Source organism: Carcharodon carcharias, chromosome 1 (assembly GCF_017639515.1).
Source record: "Carcharodon carcharias isolate sCarCar2 chromosome 1, sCarCar2.pri, whole genome shotgun sequence".
NCBI classification, from domain to species: Eukaryota; Metazoa; Chordata; class Chondrichthyes; order Lamniformes; family Lamnidae; genus Carcharodon; species Carcharodon carcharias.
This window is the reverse complement of record NC_054467.1, coordinates 7,556,787-7,574,373: the sequence shown is the minus strand read 5'-3', so window position 1 is coordinate 7,574,373 and position 17,587 is coordinate 7,556,787.

The following is a 17,587-nucleotide window of genomic DNA, read 5'->3' as shown; positions in this document are numbered from 1 at the left end:
TCTGCCTCATTACACAACACTAAATCTAGAATTGCCTGTTCCCTAGTGGACTCCACCACAAGCTGCTCCAAAAAGCCATCTCATAGACATTCCACAAATTCCTTTTCTTGGGATCCACGACCCAACCTGCATGTTGAAATCCCCCATGATCACTGTAACCTTGCCTTTCTTGCACGCCTTTTCTACCTCCTGGTGTATCTTGTGCCCCACATCCTGACTACTGTTCGGAGGCCCTTTTTCACATGTGGTCATTCTCGCCAGGAATTTGGGTCTTCCATAACATTGCTAGACAGGATGAGCTTCCAGCAGGCCAGCTTTGAGGGCTGGTACCCACCGGCAGGAATTTAAAAATGTGTAGAGGGAAGTGAGGGAAGACAGAAAGGCTGAAGATTGATCAGTAACAGAAATGCTGACCAGCGCCTCTGGGTTAAAGCTGCTAACCCTGTGGCTCAGTAAGTAACACTCTCACCTGATTCAAAAAGCTGGTGTGTTTGAGCCCCACAACAGAGATTTGAGCACATACGGTCCAGAATAACACTCCAGTAACCTACTGAAGCAAATGTTAACCTCTCAGCTGGATGCTAAAAGATCCTGTGGCACCATTTCGAAGAAGAGCAGCCAAGAGAGTCCTCCATGGTACCCAGCCAATATTTATCCCTCGATCAACATCACTAGAAACAGGTTATTTTGCAGTTGATCACATTGCTGTTTGTGGGAGCTCGCTGTGTGCAAACTCTCTGCTAATTTCCTACACTTCGAAAGGACACCATTGGCTGAAAAGCACTTTGGGATGTCCTGAGGTTAAGGGAGGCACTATACAAATGCGAGTTTTTCTTGTATGTTTCAGTTTAGCCATTTTTGATAATGTTTGTTTAGATTGAATTTCTGAATATGTGAGAGTTCTGGTAAAAAAAAAATTACCTATCGGCTATTTTAATCTCCCAGCCTGTAGAAATACCGAGATCAGCATAATTCTGATCCAAGCATAATATTTCTTAACAAGCAAGTCATACACTTAAAGTGTGTGGTTGCTATAACTGATATTGCATTCAATTAATTGATCGTTAGATAATTGAAGCTAGAATAATTGGAATTGTCCTAGCTCATTTTTAGAAGCTGTAGAATTTTCTGTCATTTTCATAAGTATAGTATCACAAAGAATTTACTGGACAGAATCAGGCCATTCTGTCTGGTCCATGCTGGTGTTTATCCTCCACATGAGCCTTCTCCCACCCTTCCTCATCTAACTCCATCACCGTAACCTTCTATTCCTTTGTTCCTTCTGTTTTAATCTAGCTTCCTCTTAAGTGCATTGATGCTATTCACCTCAACCACTCTCCACAGCAGCAAGTTCCATATTCCAAAACCCCTCAAAAAATAATTTTCTTGAAAAAAATTATGGTGATCCCTTTCTTATGACAGCCCGAGATGTCGCCGACACAATGCATTAAGAGAGAGAGCATTGTTCTGATCAGGTGAAAATCTCCCTATTTTCTGTACAATTGCACCCTCATTTTTTTTGCGCAATCCCCACACTCCCCAAGACCGTGCAGCCAGGGTCGCCAATATGTCGCCTGGGTTCCACCAAGCTGGCTTTTTGGGGTGGTATAGAGAGCAGTTCAGAAGGAATGCTTTCTTGAGGAGAAAACCCTTCACCCATCAGGAAGCAGTTGCAGCAGCGGCACAGCTATAATAAGGAGCTCACTGGAATGGAGGGGTTGCATGATTTTCAAATTTGCGTTATACCTCTCTTTGACATTTTGGGAGCTCAAAAACTTTATCATTCAAGTGACGGATTCGCTGATGTATTAAATTGCATATCCTTCAGTTTCATTTTTCCTCAATTACACCATCCTGACTTGGAACTGTGTACCTACACCTCATGGACTGCAGCGGTTCAAGAATGTAGCTCACCACTGCCTTCTCAAGGGCAATTAGGGAAGGATGGTAGATGCTGGTCTAGCCAGCGATGCCAGTGCTAGTTCATCCCATGGGTGAATAAAACATACACTTCCCTCTCTTCCTTTAATTCTTTATTCTTGCTCGCCATTTCTATGTTTATTAATCTCCTTGTCAGTCTTTCAAACCCCATTTTTGATTTCTCTTGACTGAAAGTCTTGGAAAGTTAGAAAAAGTGGTTGCAGGCAAATAGGTTGCAATTAAATCAGAAGATCTAAGATAGGACTGTGATGTCCCAGTGCCTCCTGCTAATGCAATAGGCGCTCTGCGGTGTGAGTGCTTTTGCTTGTTGTATTATGGATGATAGTTTCTTTGAAAGTCAGAAGCAGACGTAAACTTTCTATTGCACACTATATTCTATAAATAAACCACCTAGAACTAGCTATGTGGAAAATTGTCCAGGTATCGCCTGTCCACAAAAATCTGGACATATCCAATGGCCAATTAGCGTGCCATCAGTTTGTTCTTGGTCATCAGCAAAGTGATGGAAAGTGTCGTCAACAGTGCTATCAAGTGACACTTACTCAGCAATAACCTGCTCACTGATGCTCAGTCTGGATTCTGCCAGGGACACTCAGGTCCGGGCCTCATTACAGCCTTGGTCCAAACCTGGACAAAAGAGCTGAACTCAAGAGGTGGGGTGAGTGTGTCTGTCCTTGATGTCAAGGCAGCATTTGATTGACTGTGGCATCAAGGAGCCCTAGCAAAACTGGGGTCAATGGGAATCGGGGGAAAACCTTTCACTGGTTGGAGTCATACCTTGCACAAAGGAAGAGGGTTGTGGTTGCTGGAGGTCAATCATCTCAATCCCAGGACATCATTGCAGGAGTTCCTCGGTGTCTTATGCCCAACCATCTTCAGCTGCTTCATCAATGATCTTCCCTCCATCATAAGGTCAGAAGTGGGGATGTTTGCTGTTGATTGCTCAATGTTCAGCACCATTCACGACTCCTCAGGTACTGTAGCATTCGGTGTCCATGTGCAGCAAGACCTGGGCAACATAAAGGCTTGGGCTGATAAATGGCAAGTAACACTCATGCCACACAAGTGCCAGGCAATCACCAATCACAAGAGAGAATCTAACTATTTCTCCCTTTGACATTCAATGGCATTACCATCGCTGATTCCTCCACTCTCAACATCCTGGGGGTTACCAGAAACTGAACTGGACAAGCCATATAAACACAGTGGCTACAAGAGTAAGTCAGAGACTGGGAGTTCTGCGGAGATTCCCCAATGTTTGTCCATCATCTACAAGGCACAATTCAGGAGTGTGGTGGAATACTCGCCACTTGCCTGGATAAGCGCAGCTCCAACAACACTCAAGAAGCTTTACGCCACCCAGGACAAAGCAGCCCACTTGATCAGTACCACACTGACCACTTTCAACAACCACTCCCTCCACCACCGATGCACAGTGGGAGCAGTGTGTACCATCTACAAAATGAACTGCAGCAACTCGCCAAGGCTCCATAAACAGCAGCTTCCAAGCCCACGATATCTCCCACATAGAGGGCAAGGGCAGCAGATGCATGGGAACACCATCACTTGCAAGTTCCCCTACAAGCCACACATCATCCTGACTTGGAACTATAGCATTGTTCCTTCACTGTCACTGGGTCAAAATTCTGGAACTCCCTCCCTAACAGCACTGTGGATGTACCTACACCTCATGGACTGCAGCGGTTCAAGAAGGCAGCTCACCACCACCTTCTCAAGGGCAATTAGGGAAGGGCGGTAGATGCTGGCCCAGTCGGCGATGCCAGTGCTGGTTCATTCCATAGATGAATAAAACATACACTTCTCCCTCTTCCTTTAATTCTTTACGCTTGCTCGCCATTTCTATGTTTATTAATATCCATGCCTGTTGCTTGTCAGTCTTTCAAACCCCATTTTTGATTTCTCTTGACTGAAAGTCTTGGAAAAGTTAGAAAAAGTGGTTGCAGGCAAATAGGTTGCAATTAAATCAGAAGATCTAAGATAGGACTGTGATGTCCCAGTGCCTCCTGCTTATGCAATAGGCTCTCTGCGGTGTGAGTGCTTTTGCTTGTTGTATTATGGATGATAGTTTCTTTGAAAGTCAGAAGCAGACTTAAACTTCCTATTGCACACTATATTCTATAAATAAACCACCTAGAACTAGCTATGTGGAAAATTGTCCAGGTATCGCCTGTCCACAAAAATCTGGACATATCCAATGGCCAATTAGCGTGCCATCAGTTTGTTCTTGGTCATCAGCAAAGTGATGGAAAGTGTCATCAACAGTGCTATCAAGCGACACTTACTCAGCAATAACCTGCTCACTGATGCTCAGTCTGGATTCTGCCAGGGACACTCAGGTCCGGGCCTCATTACAGCCTTGGTCCAAACCTGGACAAAAGAGCTGACCTCAAGAGGTGGGGTGAGTGTGTCTGTCCTTGACATCAAGGCAGCATTTGATCGATTGTGGCATCAAGGAGCCCTAGCAAAACTGGGGTCAATGGGAATCGGGGGAAAACCTTTCACTGGTTGGAGTCATACCTTGCACAAAGGAAGAGGGTTGTGGTTGCTGGAGGTCAATCATCTCAATCCCAGGACATCATTGCAGGAGTTCCTCGGTGTCTTATGCCCAACCATCTTCAGCTGCTTCATCAATGATCTTCCCTCCATCATAAGGTCAGAAGTGGGGATGTTTGCTGTTGATTGCTCAATGTTCAGCACCATTCACGACTCCTCAGGTACTGTAGCATTCGGTGTCCAAGTGCAGCAAGACCTGGGCAACATAAAGGCTTGGGCTGATAAATGGCAAGTAACACTCATGCCACACAAGTGCCAGGCAATCACCAATCACAAGAGAGAATCTAACTATTTCTCCCCTTGACATTCAATGGCATCACCATCGCTGATTCCTCCACTCTCAACAACCTGGGGGTTACCAGAAACTGAACTGGACAAGCCATATAAACACAGTGGCTACAAGAGTAAGTCAGAGACTGGGAGTTCTGCGGAGATTCCCCAATGTTTGTCCATCATCTACAAGCACAAGTCAGGAGTGTGGTGGAATACTCGCCACTTGCCTGGATAAGCGCAGCTCCAACAACACTCAAGAAGCTTTACGCCACCCAGGACAAAGCAGCCCACTTGATCAGTACCACATTGACCACTTTCAACAACCACTCCCTCCACCACCGATGCACAGTGGGAGCAGTGTGTACCATCTACAAAATGAACTGCAGCAACTCGCCAAGGCTCCACAAACAGCAGCTTCCAAGCCCACGATATCTCCCACGTAGAGGGCAAGGGTAGCAGATGCATGGGAACACCATCACTTGCAAGTTCCCCTCCAAGCCACACATCATCCTGACTTGGAACCACAGCATTGTTCCTTCATTGTCACTGGGTCAAAATTCTGGAACACCCTCCCTAACAGCACTGTGGATGTACCTACACCTCATGGACTGCAGCGGTTCAAGAAGGCAGCTCACCACCACCTTCTCAAGGGCAATTAGAGATGGGTAATAAATGCTGGCCTAGCCAGCAACTCCCGCATCCTAGGAATGAATAAATAAATAAAAACTAGCCCTCAATTAATTTCTGAAAGTGATGACAGCTTAAATCATTCACAAGATGACATGATCAAAGAAAGGCTTAAATTTATACAGGGCATTCCAGCTAATGAAGTACTTTGAGAAGTGTAATCACCGATGTAACATAGGCTATGTGGCAGCCAATTTACACACAGCAAGCTCCCAGAAACAGCAATGTGATAATGACCACATAACCTCTGGTGTTGACTGAGGGACAGTGATAACCCCCAGCTTTTCTCTGAAATAGCAGCATGAGATCTTTTGCATTCTCAACAGCAGGTGGGTGAGGTGTCAGTTTAACCTCTCACCTGAAAGACAGCACCCCTCAGTACCGCACTCAAACTCAAGCCTAGAATTTTGTGCTCAAGCTGTGGAGTGAGACTCGAACCTTGTGATCCCCGCAAAGGGCAAGAGTGTTACCAACTGAGCCACAACTGAAAGATGGCCCGTCCTGAGCAACAACACCAGAGTGTCAACCTGGAATCTGGGCTCAAGTCTCTGGATCTGATCAAGCGCCCTTCTGGTTCAAAGGTGGGAGTGCTACCCGCAGTACTGAGCTTTGCTGCCCTTATTGCATCTCAGGAACATTTAGTTTAGAAATGATCTTTCTATTCTGACAAGATATTGACCTCTGTGAGATTTTGTACTTACGTAGCTCTTCTTTCAGCTATTCTTTACTGAGCTGCTTCAGCTGAGAGTATATTTTGTCCAAGCAATTCCACATTTCATGCTACATTGAACAACATGTATCTTTCTTTGTGTGCAATTTTAGTGCTATAAAAAAAAAATAACCATTCATTTTTTTCTGCACTTCAACTCGGGCGCAGATGCTTTATTTAAGGACAAGCTGATTAAATTATTTTCTTTTGTGGCCTGAAATTTCCCTGCGCTGGGCGGGCTTGGCGGGAGCAGGTGGAGGCGGCCGCGGAGCTGACCACTGCCCCGTGATCAGCTCCGCGCCGCCATTTTCCGCGGGCGGGCCGACCAAGACAGACTGCAGCCATTGTACCTGCCTCCAGACCTACGGGATAGGGCGCGCGGGGCTGGGCCCGACTTGCCGGCGCGCCGAGTGACGCGCCACGAGGCCAGGCCGGTGTCCCGACGTCATGCCCCACGACCACCACGCTGCTTCGCTCGGCGGGCAAGCGCCGGAGTTGGCGGCGCACCCGCCGATAAGCGATGGGCCTGCTAAGGCCATTAACCGCAGTAAATCATTTCCGGTTTGCGCTGCCCGTCTGACCTCACGGCTGTCGGGCAGGCGAAGTGGGCCGAGCGGCCTTTTACTTTGCCCAGGAAACGTCCGTCCGCGAGCGGGATGAGGTTTCCTAAAGCTTTTACGCATTTAAGTAAAAAGCTTTCCCGAAAAATCAAAACTTGCCACGCGTTGAGGGGCACGTGTTTCGGCAAATTTTTATGACATGGATTCATTTCTTCACAAGGGCTTCAGTCTCCCTCTGGCAGCCCCATGCCTCAGGGAGATGGACGCGCTCCTTCACGCGCATGCCCGAGGAAGACCACTGGACCCGACTCTCCTTCTTGCCACCGGCCCCATCCCCCCCAACCCTCCCCCACCCCACCCCGGCCCACACGGGTAGCGCTCAGCGCTGCCGCTCACGTATTATGCTGGACGGGCCTTATTTAGCCAGCCCAGCGCAAAATGGCGGCACGGAACCGATCACGGACGGCGGTCAGTTCCACAGCCGGTCCCACCGAGCCAGCCCAACGCTGGGAAAATTAAAAATTCAGGCCACAAAGTAAAATAATTTAATCAGCTTGTCCTTAAATAAAGCATCTGCTCCCGAGTTTAAGTGCAGATATAAATGAATGGTTATTTTTTTCTATAGCACTAAAATTGTACACAAAGAAAGATACATGTTGTTCAATGTCACATGAAATGTTTAGTTATGGTTTCATTTTATGATGGTTGACGGTACCTTTAACACTCAAAAGCAGCCGTTACTTGTCAGTGTGACAGCACATAGGCTTCTAAAAGTGATGACAACTATTATGCCATTTTATGGGCCATTCGAAAAGATTTGTATTTATGTAGTGCCTTTTTATGACCTTGGGACATACTACAGCACTTTACAGCCAATGAAGTACTTTGTGGTGCAGGAAATGTGGCAGACAGTTTGTGCACAGCAAGGTCCCACAAACAACAATGTGATAATGCCCAGATAATCTGTTTTTAGGTGCTGGTTGAGGGATATATATTAACCAGGACGGTGGGGAGAACGTCTTCAGCAAGTCAGCAGTGAATGAACGCAACTTGACTGAACATATGGCTTTGGTTCTTAACCGTCAGCCACGTTTTATCAGGAGCAACTGCAGTATCATGCTGTTTCATTGAATTCAGTTCAATTTCTTTCTTTAAAAATGGCTCTCTCAGATTAGCTGTAATTCCTTCCAAAATTCTATAGACTCCCAAACTGTTTCTGCAGATTGGAAGGCAGCAAACGTCACCCCACTGTTTAAGAAGGGAGGGAGAGAGAAAACGGGGAGCTATAGACCCGTTACATCAGTATTAGGGAAAATGCTAGAACCTATGATGAAGGATGTGATAAATGCAGACTTGGATAATAATGATCTGATTGGGCAAAGTCAGCATGGATTTACAAATGGGAAATCATGTATGATGAACCCATTGGAGCTCTTTGAGGATGTTACTGACAGAGTTGATAAAGGGGAGTCAGTGGATGTAGTATACTTGGACTTTCAGAAGGCTTTTGATAAAGTCCCCCATTGGAGGTTGCTTAGCAAAAATAAAGCACATGGGATAGGAGACAATATACTGGCATGGATTAAGGATTGGAAAACAGAGAGTGGGAATAGACGGGTCACTCTCATGTTGTGACTAGTGGGGTAGCGCAAGGATCAGTACTTGGGCCCCTCTGTTTACAATATATATCAATGATTTGGATGTGGGGACCAAACATAACATTTCCAAGTTCACGGATGATGCAAAGCTAGACAGGAATGTGCGTTGTGAGAAAGATGCAAAGCGACTTCAAGAGGATTTGGACAGACTTAGTGAGCGGAATTTTCCCAAATTTGCACGTGGTGCGGTAGCGGGCAGATAAAACAACGTTTTACCGGCTGTCCGCGAGGGCGGGTTTTCACACCATATCGTCCTGAACCCACCTCATTATTTATGCACTCCCAGGAAACACAGCGTTTCCATGGCGGGCAGGCTCTCATTCGCCCATTCACCATCACCCCACCGCTGCCCAGCGCCATGTTTAAAGTCCAGCTGTAAGCACACATCTCAGTGCTTCCAGCTCACTGCTGCCAAACAGGAGACATGGCCCTCAAACTGAAGGAGACTGCAGCTCCCAGGTTCAGTGACGCGTCTCTCAAGTGACCTTTGGATGCTGTGGAGCCCTGCCGGGATGTCCTCTACCCCCGCTGCTCTGGCTGCAGGATGGGTAGCAACAGCACTAACCCAGCTTGAGAGGTAGTGGCAGCGGTGGTCAGCACCAACGCCCTTCAAATAGAGGACAGCCACCTTGTGGTACAAGAGGATGAATGATCTCCTCCATTCCGCCAGGGTAAGTCACTCATCTCATCACTCACAAACCCTTCACACATCCAGGGGACCTGCACTCCCTGCCGGTTCAAGGTACATCACCATTCATTCTCTCACACTCACCGTCACTGTCCTCATCCCATCCATAGCACCACTCACCACCCACACATGACAGGCACACTTGTCATCTGGCCTGGCAAGCGTCCTGCTTACACTTTCTCCAACTCAATCCATGCAGGCCAAGCTAGCACACATCAAGAGAGAGCGGTCGCAGACCAGTGACAGAATGCCTGAAATTAAGGTCCACGGACATTGAAAACAGAGCCATCTAGCTGGCCGGCACAGATCTGGACCATTTCTGTGCTGATGGTGAGATCAGTGCTGCTCTACCAAGCGAGGATCCAGCAGTGCAGCATCCATCAGACAACCATGCCATGAGTGATGTGTCCTGTTTCGCAGGCCATTACCATGCACTAATTATCTCTCCCTGCTTTTGCAGGCTCATCTGCCAAACAGCCAACAGAGTCCATGACCCAGGCCCTCCAATCAAATCCTGAAGAAACCTCTGAAGACAAATCTGGAGGCACCCTCCCTGAAGTCCCGTCACAGCGCCCACCCTCACCCTCAAAAGTCACCTCAGAGGCAGGGCCGCACTTGCCCCCTGACTCCCACCCCTCACCATCCCCTCCACCACCAGTCGAGCAGAGTGGCACTTAACCCCCGACCCCCCCCCACCCTCCCCCCGCAGAAGCCTGCAGAGCAACAAGCGACCCTGGTGAGCTCTGGCAGAACGTTGCTGCGCACTCACCTCCAGTTCACCCAAAGTGGAGGCCGCCAAGTGCACGTGACCTCTGTGCTGTTGCGAAACACGTCAGCGTGCTTTCCCACCGACGTGGATGGAGGATCCAGCGGGGGTGCAGGAGCCTGGTGGGCTGGCCTGATAATGATTTGCTGGTGTATTACAATGAGGTTCCTGATGAACGATGTCGCGAAACGTGGTCCGCCATTGGCAGGCTGAACGGACAACCCTGACCTGCCTTCCCGCCATCAAGAAGTCAATTGCGCCGTATTGTCCGCTCACGCCACCCATCACACCCACCACCAGCAGGCACGGAAAATTCCACCCAGTGAGTGGGCAAGAGCGTGGCAGGTGGAATAATGTGTGGAAAAATGTGCAGTTATCCACTTTGGAAGGAGGAACGGGTGTGCAGAGTATTTCTTAAAAGGTAAGAGATTAGAAAGTGTCGATTAGAAAGAGATTAGAAAGCTAACCATGCAGGTCCAGCAAGAAATTAGGAAAGCTAATGGAATGTTAGCCTTTATTGCAAAAGGATTTGAGTACAGGAGTTGCGAAGTCTTGCTTCAATTGTAATAAATCTTGGTTAGACCGCACCTGGCGTACTGTGTGCAGTTTTGGTTCCCTTACCTTAGGAAGGATATTATTGCCAGGAGTGCAGTGAAGGTTCACCAGACTTGTTCTGGGGAAGGTGGGACTGTCCTAGGAAGAGAGAATGGGGAAACTGGGCCTGTGTTCTCTAGAATTTCTAGAGGTGAACTCTTTGAAAACTATACAATACTTAAAAGGATAGACAGGATAGACGCAGGGAGGATGTTTCCCCTGGTTGGGGAGTCTGGAACCCGGGGACACAATTTCAGAATAAGGGGGAGGCCATTTAAGACCAAGATGAGGCGAAAATATTTTACTCAAAGGGCTGTACTTCTTTGAAATTCTCTACCCCAGAGGGCTGTGGAAGTTCAGTCATTGAGTATTTTTAAAGCAGAGATTGACAGAATTCCAAATACCAGTGATATAAAAGGATATGGGGATAGTGTGGGGGAAAAAGTCATTGAAGTGAATGATCAGCCATGACTCAGTGAGTGGGCAAGAGCATGGCAGGTGGAATAATGTGTGGAAAAATGTGCGGTTATCCACATTGGTAGGAGGAACGGGTGTGCAGAGTATTTCTTAAAAGGTAAGAGATTAGAAAGTGTAGATTAGAAAGAGATTAGAAAGCTAACCATGCAGGTCCAGCAAGCCACAGAGCAGGCTCGACGGGCGACGGGCTGAATGGCTTTCTCCTGTCCCTGTGCTCCTATGTTTCTATAATGGACCTAAACTGAGTATTGTTCGGTTAGTTTGGTTGCTGAACACAGTTCTGAATATTCAAACTGTCCGGTATTCTATATCACTCCATTCTGAAAAGCTAACTTGCAGAGTAGGCAAAAGGAAAAGACTGCAGATGCTGGAAATCTGAAATGAAAATGCTGGAAATATTCTGCAGGTCATGCAGCATCCGGGAAAGAAAGACTCTGAAGAAAGGTCATCGAACTGAAATGTTAACTCTCTTCAGAGATGCTGCAGCTGCTGAGTATTTCCAGCAATGTTTGCTTTTGTTGCAGAGTATGCACATTGATACGCAAGGGTGAAGTCTGACCACTTTGATCAAAACACACTCGGGAACACAATCTATTGCCTAACCTTAGCAAGCAAACGAAATGCCATGGTGACTCAAAGCTTCACGCTTGCCCATTAAGAAATAGAGACAGTTGTCAAAGCTGAGAACTCAATATCTCCAATCCTTCCCATCAAGTAAAGTGTCGATGTCTTGTGGCACGGGGGTGGTAGCACTGCAGTGACCTTTATTGAAGAACAGGTGATCTTTAAGCCCTCTTAAATATTCTGCAAGTGTTGCTTGATGCATTCATTAACGAACACTTCCACTACTTTACAATTACCAACACTGAGAGACTCTTTATTCACTTGAGATAATCTTGCCCATCTCAATATCCCTATTCAGTACATCTATGCCAGATACACTTAAGCTCCAGATGAGCTCCTGCCATTCTATACCACACAATAGGTGGCTTGTTACAGTGTTGGTGAAAAAAAAAAGTTTAAATGACCTGATTTGCTGGTTTCTCTTGCTAAATAGTATTGACTGCTGTCCTTGCTTAAGAGGAAATAAGGGAGTACTTGTGTGCTTGGCAATGAGCAGGGAGCCATTCATCATCCTGCTACACAACAGATAGACGACCAACGTCACACAGAGAGTAGCAGCAAAAAAAAAAGCAATGTGAGTTGCAGGAACAGGAAATCAATGGGCTGTATTAGAAAACAGGGAGGCTAATCAGACTCTAATCTCTGTGACTTTATCGCTTTGCGATCTACCCAAGTACTTTAAAGAAAAACAGTTCAATCCCAACATAAAACATAAGAAAGTCAATCGAGGGAAATATAAATTATTAGTCAAAGGGCTTTGATTTGCCAATCTATTAAATCAGATTTCCAGCACTATTAAACAATGGCCATTATGACACTGAAATAATGGAAATTACATTCTGAGTTTAACATTGACAGTTTGAGGTGAAAATGAAATGTCGGCCATGTAATTTAGAATTTTATTGGATGGCCACAAGGTTAAAGACATTAAAGACTCAATACTGACTGAGGCCATGTTTTCACTGACCTATTTAAAGTATTACACAATTCAATTACTTACTTTTAAAAGGCACACAATAGCACATTGCCTTTGATATCCTAAATAAAGACCAGACGAAGAAAAGATCCCAAGAGTGGCAGAGAGGAAGGGTTTGCTTTGCAGGGGGGAAAGTTTAAAATATGCCAATTGGATCAGTTCCATCGACTCTCATTATTTCACTGCAGCAATTGGTCTCCGGCTGAAGAATGAATGGTGGTAAGCTATGCTCCCTCAAAATTTTCTTTGTTGTGTGTAGTCTCTTTAGTTCAATGTACCGTCCCTTCGTGATTGCTCCACCGCTTCAGTTAATGTAGTAAATTGTCCCGAGGTCATTCACAGCGGCTTTTTCAAATTGCAGTGTGGTTGACTCTTAACTGTCCTCTGAAGTGGCCTAGCAAGCCATAAAAACTGCCATGAAAAGCTATATAAAGAATAAAACGGGATGGGCCACCTGGCGTTAAAAGTAGGCATGGAATTAGAACAAGACAAAGGCACACCCAGTCCAGTTAATCCTCCTCAGAATGCCTGTCAAAATTGGGAGAGCTGTCCCACAGATTAGTCAAGCAACATCCTCACATGCATTCCAGCAAATGTTCCAGACTTCATTGACCATTTCTAGGTATATCTGCCTCACCAGCAGGACAGACACACCAGAGTTGGTACTCAGTAGGGATGGAGCGGCCCTGGAGTCCTCAAAATGACTATAGGCCCCATGAACTCTCCTGGCACCAGTTTAAACAAGTTAGAAAACCTCCTGCTGATTTTCACCTACTGCCTTCCCTCAGCTGATGAATCAGTACTCCTCCATGTTGAATATCACTTGGGAGAAGCACTGAGGATAGCAAGGGCACAACATGTACTTGGGGTTTGGAAGCTCAATGTTCATCGCCAGGAGTGGCTTGGTAACATCATTACTGACCAAGCCCTGAAGGGGAGAGTTGTCAGACTGGAAGGCAGCAGGTGGTGAGAGAACCAACGTGAGGGAAAAACCTACTTGATCAAATCTTCATCAATCTACTAGCTGCAGATGCATCTGGTCATGACAGTATTGGTAGGAGTAACAACCACAGAGTCCTAATTATAAGGTAATTGCTAATAAATCCAATACAGAATTTAGGAAAAATGTCTTTGCCTAGTGAGGGGTTAGAATGTGGATCTTACTATCAACAAGAGAGAGAGTCTAACCACCTCCACTTGACACTCAACAGCATCACCATTGCTGAAACCCCCCCACTATCAACATATTTAAGTTCAATGACCAGGAACATAACTGGACCAGCCACATAAATACTGGGGCTATAAAACAGGTCAGAGGCTGAGAATTCTGAGGTGAGTGACTCATCTCCTGACTCCCCAAAGCCTATCCATCATTCACAAGGCACAAGTCAGGAATGTGATGGAATACTCTTCTTTTGCCCAAATGAGTGCAGCTCCAACAACACTGAAGAAGCTGGACACCATTGGGGCAAAGCAACCCACTTGATTGTTACCACACTTTAAACATTCACTCCTTCTATCACTGTGATTGCAATGTATGGAGCTGCTGTTATAGATTTTTTTTATACCTTCACAGGATGAGGGTGTCGCTGGCTAGGGCAGCATTTATTGCCCATCCCTAGTTGCCCTTGAGAAGGTGGTGGTGAGCCACCTTCTAGAACCACTGCAGTCCATATAGTGTATAGGTACACCCAGAGTGCTGTTAGGAAAGGAGCTCCAGCGACAGTGAAGGAAGATGTAGTTGGATGAGTACAAGTTTATAAATGGTGGAAGATGAGAGGCCAAGGCTTGAGGTATCAATGGTAAGGATCAAATTCTTCCTTAACAAGGAACATGCTTAGTTTTCTAAAATGTGTGTGATTACACATTTAGTACAGTGATAGTGCACTGCTTTCCTCAATGTTTGGAATGTGGTTGTGAACTTCAGACTGTGAATGAGGAGAAAAAATTAAATATGTCAAGAATGGGGAGGGTGGATGAGGAAAGGAGGAGTAGAGAAAGTGAATGAGAAAACTAAAGAACAAGAAAAATGGCAGAAGCATGTTCTTGGTGTAACTGTGGAAAGTCAACAGACAGGTGGTTTAACCCCAATAAATTCATCAATTAAATAAAGAACTTTGTGCACACTTTCCCCTTCTCCACACAGTAAGACCTGCATTGAATGTTAATAAAATATTAGGATGGTTTATTGCCCCTCACCATTATAGCAATGCACTTAGAAAATTTATTCCCATTTCTCTCTTACCATTTTGACAGCAGTATTCAGAACGTTAATATTGAACAAAAGTATTTTCATGCCACTCATTGCAGTCTACGAGAGATGGGATATCAATGATTGAACCTTGATTCTGCCCTTTAATCTCCATTCCTTCTCCTTGAGGTGAAAATGATCATGATTCTGATTTCCGTGACTGCAGTTGTATTTTGATATCTCACGATAATTAAATAATAGTACACTTAGTAATCATGTGATTCCCCCCCCAACCCCCCCCCACCCCCCACACCCCGTTGATCTTTGCTATGTTTTCACAGGACATGCTGTTTACTGACCATGTGGAGAATTTGCAAAATTCATTGTAACCATGGATACAGTGCTAGCAGCCGACTGATAATAACTGTTCCCATTTTTGTAATCCTGAGCAATGCTCCCTTTAATATGGTTCAGAGGCCATTTGGGGCTTATATTCCTTTAATCTGTAACCTTTGATGCTCCTCTTAACCACCCATTTACTCAGTCAAGGCTAAAGAATATTATACAAATTGGGGTTAAATGGTGTCTCCTCTCTTCCTTCCTTGCTCTGCATCTAAGAAAGGCAGGAGAATGCTATCAAGAGGCAGGGTCATCCCAACTTCCAGACAGCCAAAGGGGCCTGTGAAATGCATAATAGTCAGTCTGATAATTATTTTCCTTTCTTTGAGAATGAGCCTAGACTCCATTCAGTAACCACCAACAGTGGCACAATGGAAACTTGAAATTAAACACATTGGTATAAATTGCATCCCATCATTCTGACACTCTGGAGAGCAGTTATTAGTTGCAATTTCAGCCCTTGACAAAGTCACTCAGTAATTACATTTCATTCTGCCTTCTCGTACATCTTGCTGACAACTTCACCATGGGAAGCACAGTTTTTCGGTTGAAATGTTAAGCTGAGGCCTTACCTGTCCCCTCAGGTGGATGAACGAGATCCCATAGAATGATATTGAAGATGAGCAGGGGAGTTTTCTCCCCAGTGTCCTGCTCAATATCTAGCCCTCAACCATCAGCACTGAAACAGATTACCTGGTCACTATCCGTGCAGAGATTGGCTGTTGTGTTCCTTAAAATTCAACAGTGACAACACTTCAAAAGTTCCTCATCTGTAAAGCACCTTGAAATGTCCAGAGGTTGTGAAAGGTGCTGTAGAAATGTAAGTTCCTTCTTAATTCTTCATCATCATCAACATCACCAGCAATAGCAAAAACTTTGCATTTAGTGGCCTAGAGGTTCCATGGGCAGGGTAACCAGGGAAGTAGAGAGGGTTTTAAAGTAAATAGAGAGGGCAAGGGATCAAATGAGGAAAGATGTGGAAGATCAAAGAGTAGAGACAAGGTAAGAGAGTAAAATAGTAATAGGGGGAATGAGGGTTGGAGAATGGGGGACAGAGAGAAAAAAGAATCAACACCAGATGTCACAAAGATAACAAAAAGACTAAACCAAAGGCTCTGCATCTGAATGCGTGTAGCATTTATAACAAAGAAAGCAAATTTATTGCGCACATTGAAGTAAATAAATATGATATGATAGCCATTACAGAGACGTGGCTGCAAGATGACAAGGATTGCATCCTGAATGTTGAGGGGTATATGACCTTCAAGAAGAATCGGAAGCTGTTAATCAAGGATAGCATTGGTGCAATAGTTAGAGGTGACCTTGGTTCAGGAGATCAGGATACAGTTTGGCTGGAGATGAGGAATAGTAGGGAAAAGAAGTCAGTCACTGCTGGGAGTAGTCTACAGGCCCTCTAACAGTAACCACAATATAGGACAAAGTATACCAGAAGAAATGTTGGTGCTTGTGATAATGGAGCAATAATCATGAGTGACTTTAATCTACATACAAACCGGAAAAATAAGATTGGCAGCCTGGATGAGTTTATAGGATGATTTTCATATAGTTTCTTAGATCTGCACCTTCTGGGACCAACCAGAGAGCAGGTTATATTAGATTTGGCACTGTGTAATGTGACAGGATTAATTAATGACTTCAGAGTAAAGGCGCCACTAGGTAGCAGTGACCACAATATGATTAAATTTTACATCCAGTTTGAAAGGGAGAAGAGTGGGTCTAAGACTCTTATTTTAAACTTAAATAAGGACAACTATGTGGGCATGAAAGCTGAGCTAGCTGAAATGAACTGGAATACTAGGCTAAGGGATAGATCAATAGAGAAACAGTGGTAGACAGCTAAGGGGATATTTCAGAATTCTCAGAATAAGTATGTTCCTATTATAAAGAAACATTCTAAGAGGACCACCCACCATCTGTGGTTAACTAAGGAAATTAGGGAGAACATCAAACTTAAAGAAAAAGCATATAACTGTGCAAAGATGAGTGGCAGGTCAGATGATTGTTCAGAATATAAAGAACAGTGGAGTATGACTGAAAGGTTAATCGGGGAAAGAAATTAGAATCTGAGTTAGAAATATAAAAACAGATAGCATGAGTTTCTACAGGTACTTAAAAAGGAAAAGTGTAGCTAAAGTGAGTGTTTGTCCTCTGGAGAGTGAGAATGGAAAGTTAATAGTAGATAATAAGGAAATGGCAGATGAAATGAACAAATATTTTGCTTCTGTGTTCACTATAGAGGATACAAAAGACATTCCAGTAATAGCTGTAAATCAGGAGGTGGAGGGGAGAGAGGAACTTGGTGAAATTAAAATCATTAGGTAAGCAGTACTGAGCAAACTGATGGGGCTGCAGGCTGACAAGTCTCCACATCCTGATGGGCTTCATTCAAGAGTCTTAAAAGAGGTGGCTAATGAGGTAGTAGATGCATTGGTGTTAATTTTCCAAAATT